Genomic DNA, 10,063 nt, shown 5'->3' with positions numbered 1-10,063 from the left:
ACATTTCGACAATGTACAAACATTACCAAAGCGCACAAAATAAAGCAGTACCTTGACAGGCATGCTCCCTCTCTCACCCATGGCACCAAATATGGATGTTCGACTTGAGACTGTTTGATACTGTCAGCATCATTCGTGCGTGTTCTATTTTGATTGCTCTACATATAAAAAATAAGCTCTACTCAGGTTATATGAGTTAGTTGGGCATGGGCTGCATGTTGTTTATGTATTTATGCAGTAACAACCTAGCTAGCTCATGCACAGCCATATTTTAGGAAAATGAAAAATGCATAGCATAACATAAACAGCTGGCCAGTGCCTGTATTTATTTGAAAGCAAACCGAGATTATCAAGTGTAGCTTAGCAGTGAGATCAGTGACCTCTTGTGGTGTGAAAAAGTTGATGTAGTTAGTAGTTTTGTGTTTGTCTTTCTTAATTAGTTGCTGTTTTAACATGCACATGACAATGAAATGAAGGCACGTAGCGCAGAAGACAGGGCCGCACAAAAAGTGAGGAAACATTCATTGCCATTTTTTTATTTCCATAACAAAGCAGCAAATAGTTCCTTAGGTTCAGTTTTCTGAATAATGCACAAGGTGCTCTGCGTAAAACTGAAAGATTGTAGTGTTCTATTACCTATTCACTATTCGGGTAGCCAAATGAATAATACTCCCATTAGCACTGTATTGAGAGCACAGAAATTTGCAGTCAAGAGGCCGTAGTGGCTCAGCCTCTGGGCCAAATGTAAAATTGTTCCAAAAGAAAACATGCATACTGGTGAATTGGGTATGCATTCCCATCTAATATTCAAATCCACACATCACAAGCAATCTTTCATTCCTTGGCGCATTTCTCACCATTGTACAGACTTTGTTTCAGCGCTGTGTGTGTGCAGCAATATAACTTGGTAAATCAAAGCTGTGGTTATTCAGTACACTGAAAGCAACTTTGCATGTGGGTTAGCTAATATAATGCTCCTACATATTGGTCAGCTTAGTATTATCAGCCGCTTTGTTTACTAGTCCACTGTTACGCCTGAACTATACGGTGCCACTGGACAATGCTCTATCCCTGCAGGCACGCTAGAACAGCTTGGCTATGCACAAACAACCCTTTACATCGCACTTAAATTAAGGTGGTGCAGATTTGCTGCCACAATGTGCTTGTAAGCATAACTGCCGAGCATTCAACAAAGTGTTTGAAATGTAATGGTGGATGCTCAGGTTTGCAGGTGTCACATTTTACATTTATAGTGCAAGGACACACCGATGAACAGGAAGGATACCACACAAATGCTCGTGTTGTGACCTCGCAGTCACAATGCAAGTAGTTTTCTAGGGTTTTTAGCAATAAACATGTGAAGCAATCTGTAAATTCAAAATTGTATTAAGTAAACTGAGACACCATGGAAAGCAACATAACACTAAGGTGTACACATTTTTTTGTCACATCAGCGCTTTGTGGTGCAGGTCAAATATGTATACACGCTATTTGTAGCTGAAAACAGCATGCATCACATTTAGAGCTCAGAATGTTCCATGCAAAAGATTTTTAATGTGTCAGACATACATATGGTACCTTGTGCAATGCTTTGCACACAGATAGCTATGCTTGGCACAACTTCAGTAGCACATTCATAAGGAACTACTACATGCAAAATCCGTTTTGCACCTCTCCTTTGATATTCTACCCTCCGACACAGAAGTACAGACTGGAATTTTTCTTTGTCAATATTTAAAAGGCAAACAAGTTTTTGGCATCACAGGTGTCAATCTCCCACACAGGGCACTTATCGCATGTTCTGAATGTGCATTAATTGCCGATGGTATATCTTCTATTGTGAAAATGGTTTGTTCGACATAGTTTTACCTGTTTATTTTTGAACACACCCACAAATGCTCTGCCCTACTTGTATATACCTCCTTCAGTACTGGTATCTGTGCTGTGCCTTCATTAGCGCAGTAAATGTTGTGAAAGCTGTTAATTCATAAAGTAGGAAGCCTATCCAATATAAACAAGAAACTTGCAGGCAAGGTAATCACGACAAACCAGCCGAGACGGTGGTACTATTCTACTTGTTTTCGCTTGTGATAGCACAAGTGTTCCCGCTTGTGCTGCTGGATGGTTGTGACTGATATGCTCACGAAGGTTTGGGTCATTCACATTTCAAGGGATGAGTAACTGTTACATACGTGCATCATCTTCCTCTGCCTATATCAATGACTTAACTATATGTGGCAGGTTAAGCTGTGTGATTATTGTTGTAGTTGAAGTGATGTATCATACGTAGTTTCCGCGCACTACCCAATTAGCGAAAAGCATGCAGGAATTGGTCTTTGAGCTATTGGTTCAGTGGTGGCTTTCCACTAAACTGACTGTTGAAGAGGCAGATTTCACTTCATCGAAAGGCCCATGTGAAAATTAGCCTAGAACTCATGACGCCAAATACTGTCACCATGTGTGACTGAAGAACAACACATTACAGAACAATGAGCAGTGGAATTAATCTCACTAGTATACAAAGAATTGCAGCTGCATTCAGTATTTCACTGCTGGTATACTAAACACAAACCTTTATATGAGTTGTTTGCATGGCATAATCAACAAGATCCCTCTAATAAGCTGTGGCAAAAGCTAACTAAAAAGCTGCTACCCCAGGTACTGCATTGGCCTAAAATATGCATTCTCACATGCAGTGAATACAGGTCTTAAATTGGTTTACATAAAGGTATGAAATGTTGTAACTGCACCATGTGATAAAATTTCAATACGATCAGCTGAATACTACATAGAACATCTTTAATGGGTATATTTGGTACAACGTGCCTTGATATTAGAAGTTGTGCGCTTTTATTCACACACACATGCACATAAATGCAAGGTATGCATACATTTGTGTTCACGTGTTACTGTGTGCATCAAATGAACAGCACCACTTATACTACAAGCCATAAATACAAATAATTTTTTCGTACCAGTCTAATTCCTATTAGCTATGCAGTGATTTTTTTTCTCACATGCAGCAACTCAACTCCGTGCATAAGTTAAGCTGATGTTGCTAATCTAAGCTAGACATGGGTGTCCCCATGTCCAGAATATCATAAAATAAAGAAGTGACCATGGGTACGGGCCTAAAATTGATGGTTTGGCAATATCTTGTCTGGCTGGGTAGTTAATTTCTGTCAAAAAAAAGAACAATTCAGCATACTGACAAAGCAGTGTGGCTAACATAATATAAGGAACAGACACTCTGCCTGCAGAGTCGCTTGAAAATTTTGCCAGCAGTTCGTGCTCATTGGCTGGCTTCGGTCACATAACTAATGCTTACATAACTGTGAAAATTCGTGTTCAGGATAAACTCATAGCAGCCAATAGGCACGTTTTATATTGTGATAGCAGCTGACTTCTCATGGACAATGCACTGTGGCCATGAACATGCTAAAGAATGACAAGAGGCGAGGTCCCCCTTTCTATAGTATGGCAGCGCAGCTGAAAACGGTTCAGTTAATGAGTGGAACCATGGCCTATTCAAAATAAAGATCAGTCAGATAGCCACTTATAGCGTCCAACATCCCACACCCACGAATGATAGGTAGCAGTAAATTTACTCGCAGATGAAAGCGCACTGGAAAAAACATTTAATGGACATACTTTACAGGCCCAAGTCAGTTTAATGCACATTATTTGCTAATGACTGTTGGCAGAATGAACACGAGGAAAGAAAATAAAGCACTTATCAGGCATATAATGCTGGTACTTGTGCTATTGTTCGCTTTAAACTGAAGGCTCGTGCCAAAACAGGCGACACGAACCAGATAATCAAATAGGGTGAATAAACAAAGTAACCACAAACTTTCGCTTACCCAATTCTGCCTGCATTAGTAACGTGGCCATGGCTGGCTAGTGAGGAAGAACTCTGGGCAAAATTTATTTCACGCAGTTCTGCTGGCTGCTAGCAGAATATTATATAACACCATACCTGTGACACTTACTTGTTACTACTCGTCCTACGTGTTCATTTTTACATTTATATTGCTTTTTGTCAGCAAGCGTAAAATTTTTAGTTAATAAGAAGGTAGTATCCAGTTCTTACCTATAACATATTCATCTACCATGCCACCGGTGTCTTCATAAACAGACGCTGTGCTTAGTCACTAGTCAAAAACAAGCAGCTCAGATTTTTGGCTATGTAAGCCGCTTGCACCACAAAATATAAAGCAATTTACTTCGTGAAATCTAGAAATTCTTGATCTTCACACTAGTGTCCACATTATGAAAATCAAGGCTGCCAGAAATTTGCATTCATGACATTAGTGCTCTCAGGCGCGTCCACATTTCACGACAGCGCTGACCGTCTTGACGTATGCAATTATTATGATGTTCCCTAATTTCCCCCCACCGATAGAAGCATCTTCAACCATGCAGTAACAACTTTTGAAAGAAAAGGTAGATGTACGAAGCAGAAAAGGCCGGTGTGATAGGGCTTATCTGTAAGGGTACTAAATATGAAAACGCGATCGGCAACACATCTGCACAGTTCACTTCTGAGCAAACGCACATCGCGTAGAACGAGCACTTCTACACCCAGCAACGCTGCGACACATCGCGCATACATAATCACGGTTTGTAGCTTGCAAACACACTTCATAACAGCAAGAACACACGGCAAAACACCGGCAAAACGGCTCACACGCAGTATAGGACACACCTCATAACACCCGCCGTGGTTGCTCAGTGGCTATGGTGTTAGACTGCTGAGCACAAGGTCGCGGGATCGTATCCCGGCCACGGCGGCCGCATTTCGATGGGGGCGAAATGCGGAAACACCCGTGTACTTAGATTTAGGTGCACGTTAAAGAACCCCAGGTGGTCGAAATTTCCGGAGTCCTCCACTACGGCGTGCCTCATAATCAGAAAGTGGTTTTGGCACGTAAAACCCCATAATTTAATTTTTTTAATTTTAACACTTCATAACAACAACACAGCTCGAACGTCGCGGTCACCTCGGCGCGTCGCAGCCGCCAAACGGCTCACGCGCAGTATAGCACACGCGGAATGGCAGCGATAACAAGGCGATAAAAATTTATCGCTACTGATCGTATCATTACTTCTGAAAGTTGCGAAGGGCTGGCGTTCACCACTTCGCGGCAACGATCCGCATACACAGAGCAGAAACCAAACGTGTACGCTGGGTGCGCCAATCGGACGCTAGTTATTTTGCCACGCACTGAACATGTGTCCTGCTGCTCAGAATGCACGTGTATGTGATGGACTTCTCGTTTGCGACACGCACGCGAAGCATGGAACAAAAAATCACGAAGTCGACGGCTTCAAATATTTCTTCCGATGCTCTCGTAAACACAACACACACTTCCTGCGCTCCGTCTGTTTCTGTAGGCGATCGCACGCACTGATGAGGTCTGGAAGGGTACGCCGGCTTGCTGCTTTCGATGACTATCTCCGTGGGTGCCAGATAACTAGTAAAAATCACAAAAAGGAGAAAAAATAGACTGTTTCTGACGCGGCTGTAGCTTAAGCCTTACGTCCCCGCTTCGCTTCGCTTCGAGCAAGCGCCATGTTTGCTGTGACGACAGCCGAACTGTCCGCCTCGGACCAGCCAATGAGAGACGAGCAGGCGGCCGGACGGGAAACTTGCGTCCGCTCCTCGCTCACCAGTAGAGAGGCTTCCGCACGCGACCGGACGAGGGCGGAACGGACGTGCGGAGCGACCATGTACGGGCCCTAAGGCAAGGGACAACAATACTCCCTCCACGAGTTTAAGGCAAGGGACAACAATACTCCCTCCACGAGTTTAGAGTGTGCAGACCCAAATGGAAGTAAAGGCTTGTTCGCCCTTGGCTCAAACGTCCGGTACACGTGTCCAAAACTGAAGGCGCAGATCTAGAAGCTGAATGTTATTATTTTTTTTTTTTAGAGAACTCATGCGGGACAGTTTGGGGACTTATTAAAAACATTAGGCACACTTTCCACTGCTATAGTGAATTCACCATTGTTATTTGGAACGTCAAGAACAGAAAGTCGTCGACCTACCTAAATATACGAACAACGTTTAAACCATGCAGCTAACTGTATCTTAAGGTTCCTATCACATTTGCCAACATACGAGTCGCTGAGCACAGGCGCTGCCTAGGAACCAATACAGATGCCCTCCTTCTGCAGGCAAGTTCCTTTGTCCCAGGTAGCATCGGTAGACGTCACGTACACGTTCAAGAACTCCAGATAGCCACCAACACTGATACGCGCGTCATTTTGAAAGGCAACAATGCCATGTTTCTCAATCGCCTCTTCTACGCAAGACAAAAGCCCATTGCGCGGCAGTGAATAAAAGAGGTCCTTTATATCGACTGAAAATGCCTTAGCACTGAAGCGCAGACCACACGTACGCTTGCGTCCGCGCGCCCACGCATGCGCAGACAGTGCAGCATGGCTCGTACGCCTCGAAACGCGGGGCGATCTTGGTGAACAGCTGCTCTTTGTTATCGCGCGCTTGGACTGCCTCGCATCGGCGCGGTACATTTAACTCTCAGCGAAGCAGATTTATATCATGAAAGAATGTGTTTTTCGTGCTTATCTAACAGCTCTCAAAATATAACTATGTTTATAGATATCGAAGCATTTTGAAACACTGTCAGTAATAAACTAGGAAGTGGCGTCTTTCAAGGCGTCTGTGAGTGAGCCCAGTGGATGCAAACCATTGTTCCTCGCGAGGCGCGGCAGGCCCAAGACGCGTCGACGCTAGCTTGCGCGTCTGCAAGCGTACGTGTGGTCTGGGCTTAGGGTTCATACGGTTACTCATGTAACAAACAACGTCGTCCGAACCACGCACCAAGAAACGGTCGTCCATTTCTAATCTATTGAGGTTTGCTTCAACAAATCCGCTACCACCTTTTGCCAAGTACCTTTTCATATACAATGACGCGAAGAAGGCAATCAACCTGGTGCGTCTTGGTAGAGAAAAATAATTCTAAACTATCCTTGCTGGCACCATCCATCGTCCTTAAAACATTACTCAGTTGCAGTCTAGTAACAAGCTTTTTTTTTTGCATCATGCCTAACTTTTCGCAGGAACGCTGAATCTGTTCTGTCAAACATGGACAAAATGCTCTCGAAACCGTTCATACAGCGAACTCACCTTCCTTGTTCATTGGAACTGCACACAGCTTGCGACCCTTAAGGTAATAAATACAACGTCCTATTTAGCGGCAGCTTGTTCCAGGGACCAATAATACCGTTGAGCACATCAACAAAACGCGAGACACAATCGTCATTTTCACTTTCCGGCCCTCGTTTCGCGACTTCCTGACAAGAGTCAGTACACCAGGACTTTCCTTGTTACGTTCCAGGCCGAATTTTCGCCCGAGCTGTAAAAATTCGCCGTGGAACCTAACAGGAACGGCCCTGGCCTACTGACACTTGTCAGAGAAGTGCTAAAAAGCGGGATTGCAAAAAAGTGTTTTTCCTTTTCCTCCCCCTCCTCCTGCAGCATATTGGTTTCAAACGAGTCGCATAAAAATCTACTTATGGCTGCTCCTTTCCCACCGCTCTATACATCTAAAATCACCCACATGTTTGACAGTCCTTGTCACGGTGAACACAAAACATGTAATTTACCACTTGGCAAACGTACTGCACCCAGAATTTTTAAAAATGCCTAAATTTCCTAAAGTGTGCAGATAGTGAGTGCGCTAGCCTCCACTCCTTGGAACCGAAAAAGAGTAGATTTCATGGTCGGCAGGCCAGAATTGCGAAAGCCACCAAGAATCCCTAAGCGAATAAGACAGTGGGTTATCTGTTATCCGATGTCGACATCTTGCCAAAATTTTTGGAAATATGTTGTTGCATGCACGCTCGTCTGCCTACGCGGAATTCACTAAATCTGTATAAACACGACTGGTCGGTTAACTGATTCAGTCTGCAAATGACCGTGACGTGGCTGAGTTACAGCGAATCACACCGTTATCAGCTCATCAGTAGCGTTACGTGTGTGTGGCGTGATTCGGTGGCACGGGGCTACGTCATGCTGGCTGAATTTATCTCGTAGGGCGAAACTTTCTTGAGCAGTGCCATTCGCACACTATTCCTTATACCAAAAAGAAATCCCTTTTTGCACAGCACACAAACTAACAAACACAACAGAAAGAGAATGGGACACGCGCTGGTCTGACAGTTGAATTTTTATTCGGAAGCAACATATCGTATCAAAATTTAAGAGAGAAGCATGTGGATCACCAGCATCGTTGTGTATGATAGACGTCACGGCAGTGGCGTAGCAACAGGGGGGGCCGGGGGGCCGTCGGCCCCGGGTGCAAGGGGCCAGTGGGGGGGGGGGGGGGGGGGGGGGGGGTCATATACGCCTGAAGACACCCCTCTTTCTGCCGGCTTGACTGGGCGCAAATGGCAAATAATGCTCCGGTATCCAGTAGCCCGAGCTCATGTACCCGATGCGTTGCGCCGCAGAATTGTCGGCTGCAGCTCTGTCAACACCCACGAAATAATTGCACGAATGTGCGGGCTAAAAAATTTATTTCGCAAAATGGTCGCTAAACTACTCGCCTTAGCGGAACGTTTCATGTGGGGTGCGCTCGTGCCGTGCGTTCATGCTGGGAGACGGAGTCGCAGGAGTCAGAACGCGCATCGAAGACGAATAAAGACAGCAGCACGAGGACGTTCAACCAGCGCGCCCGGCGCTCGCGTTTACGGCGAAGAGTTCATTGAGAGCAACGTTGCATATGTACGGCCGTCAAAAGTCGCGAATGGGATTCCCTGGATTGTCTTCAGACTCGGTGCAGCCGAAGAGTTCGGCGGCGTATGACTCGACAGGCTGTAGTCGCGGGCCCGCCGCGATGTTCGGCTGCTTTTACCTACCCTCTCCCGCTCGCTCCGAGAAGCCGCTGCGAAACCTGCCGTTACGTTTCGCGCTTTCCTTCTTACCCTCGAAAGTTTCAGAAAACTGTTGTTGTGTGACTTCATGTCACAAGTACAGTACAAGTGTCTGTGTCAGCTGCACAGAATTTTATTTAAAAAAGGTGGATTTTGTAAGGATATTTCCCGATATTCTATGAAGTTATGTGTCTTTGTGATTACTAGGAACTCGGTAGCGTGAAAATATGGCAGATAAGTAATATCCATATCCTTAATAATCCTTTAATTAGTCCTTATAGAGGAAGCACTTCAATTCGAGAATTGAGGACTCAAAGTCATATTATTAACTCAACAAAAACTTCTTAAACAATATCGTTTTGGGTGCTACAACCTACAGTACTTTGGCACTGCGGCCGGCGCCCAGTATGGCAGCAGCGAAAGAAATATGAAATAGTGGAGCAGTGACGTTGATCCCTCAATCCTCTCCACTGCGAGTGCAGACCAACAGTAGTGCATGCTTTCGCTGGCACGGGCTTCATCGCGGTCTTCTATTTTTTTTCTTTTTTTTTTTTTTTTTGTGACGCCAAGAATCGACGCGAAGCGTGCTCTATTCTGTTCCCAATCTATTGGTGGTACCGCAGCTCGGATAATCACGTTTGTCCGTATAGCAGCAAATAAAAACAAGGCTTTATTGATCAGAATGAAGAGAACTCGTTATTGTCATAGCCTTGGCGCCCGCACAGCAGGGAGGCAGATGGCGTTTTCCGTTTTTCTAATATGGTGGGGAGATCAGCGTCACTGACACACAATTTAATTTTTGTTTTCGTTCAGAGCTGCCCACAGCCAAAATACTGCGCGCCATAGTACCTACGACGATTTTTGTGAAGTTGTTGTTGGGCAAGATATGAATATCGGCCTTCAATTTTGTAAATATGTAATTTTGCCGCTAAAATTGGTAATTAAAACTTTATAAAGAAATGTTTGTTACTTGTGACGTGAGTCGTATTTGCCACGATGCCGCATTTGTATTGGCTGCCAAGCCTTACAGTCTGACAGAAGATGTGCACATGCGCTTATCACACGTTATCAGTGCAGAACCCTGTGTTATTTGGCGCAGAAAAAACATCGTGTATACCTGCTGCATTCGCCATCTCTGGGAAAGAAAGCGAAGGAGAGGGGA

The sequence above is a fragment of the Dermacentor andersoni genome, chromosome 11 (genome assembly GCF_023375885.2).
Source record: "Dermacentor andersoni chromosome 11, qqDerAnde1_hic_scaffold, whole genome shotgun sequence".
In the NCBI taxonomy this organism is placed as follows: Eukaryota; Metazoa; Arthropoda; class Arachnida; order Ixodida; family Ixodidae; genus Dermacentor; species Dermacentor andersoni.
This window is presented reverse-complemented; position numbering follows the sequence as displayed.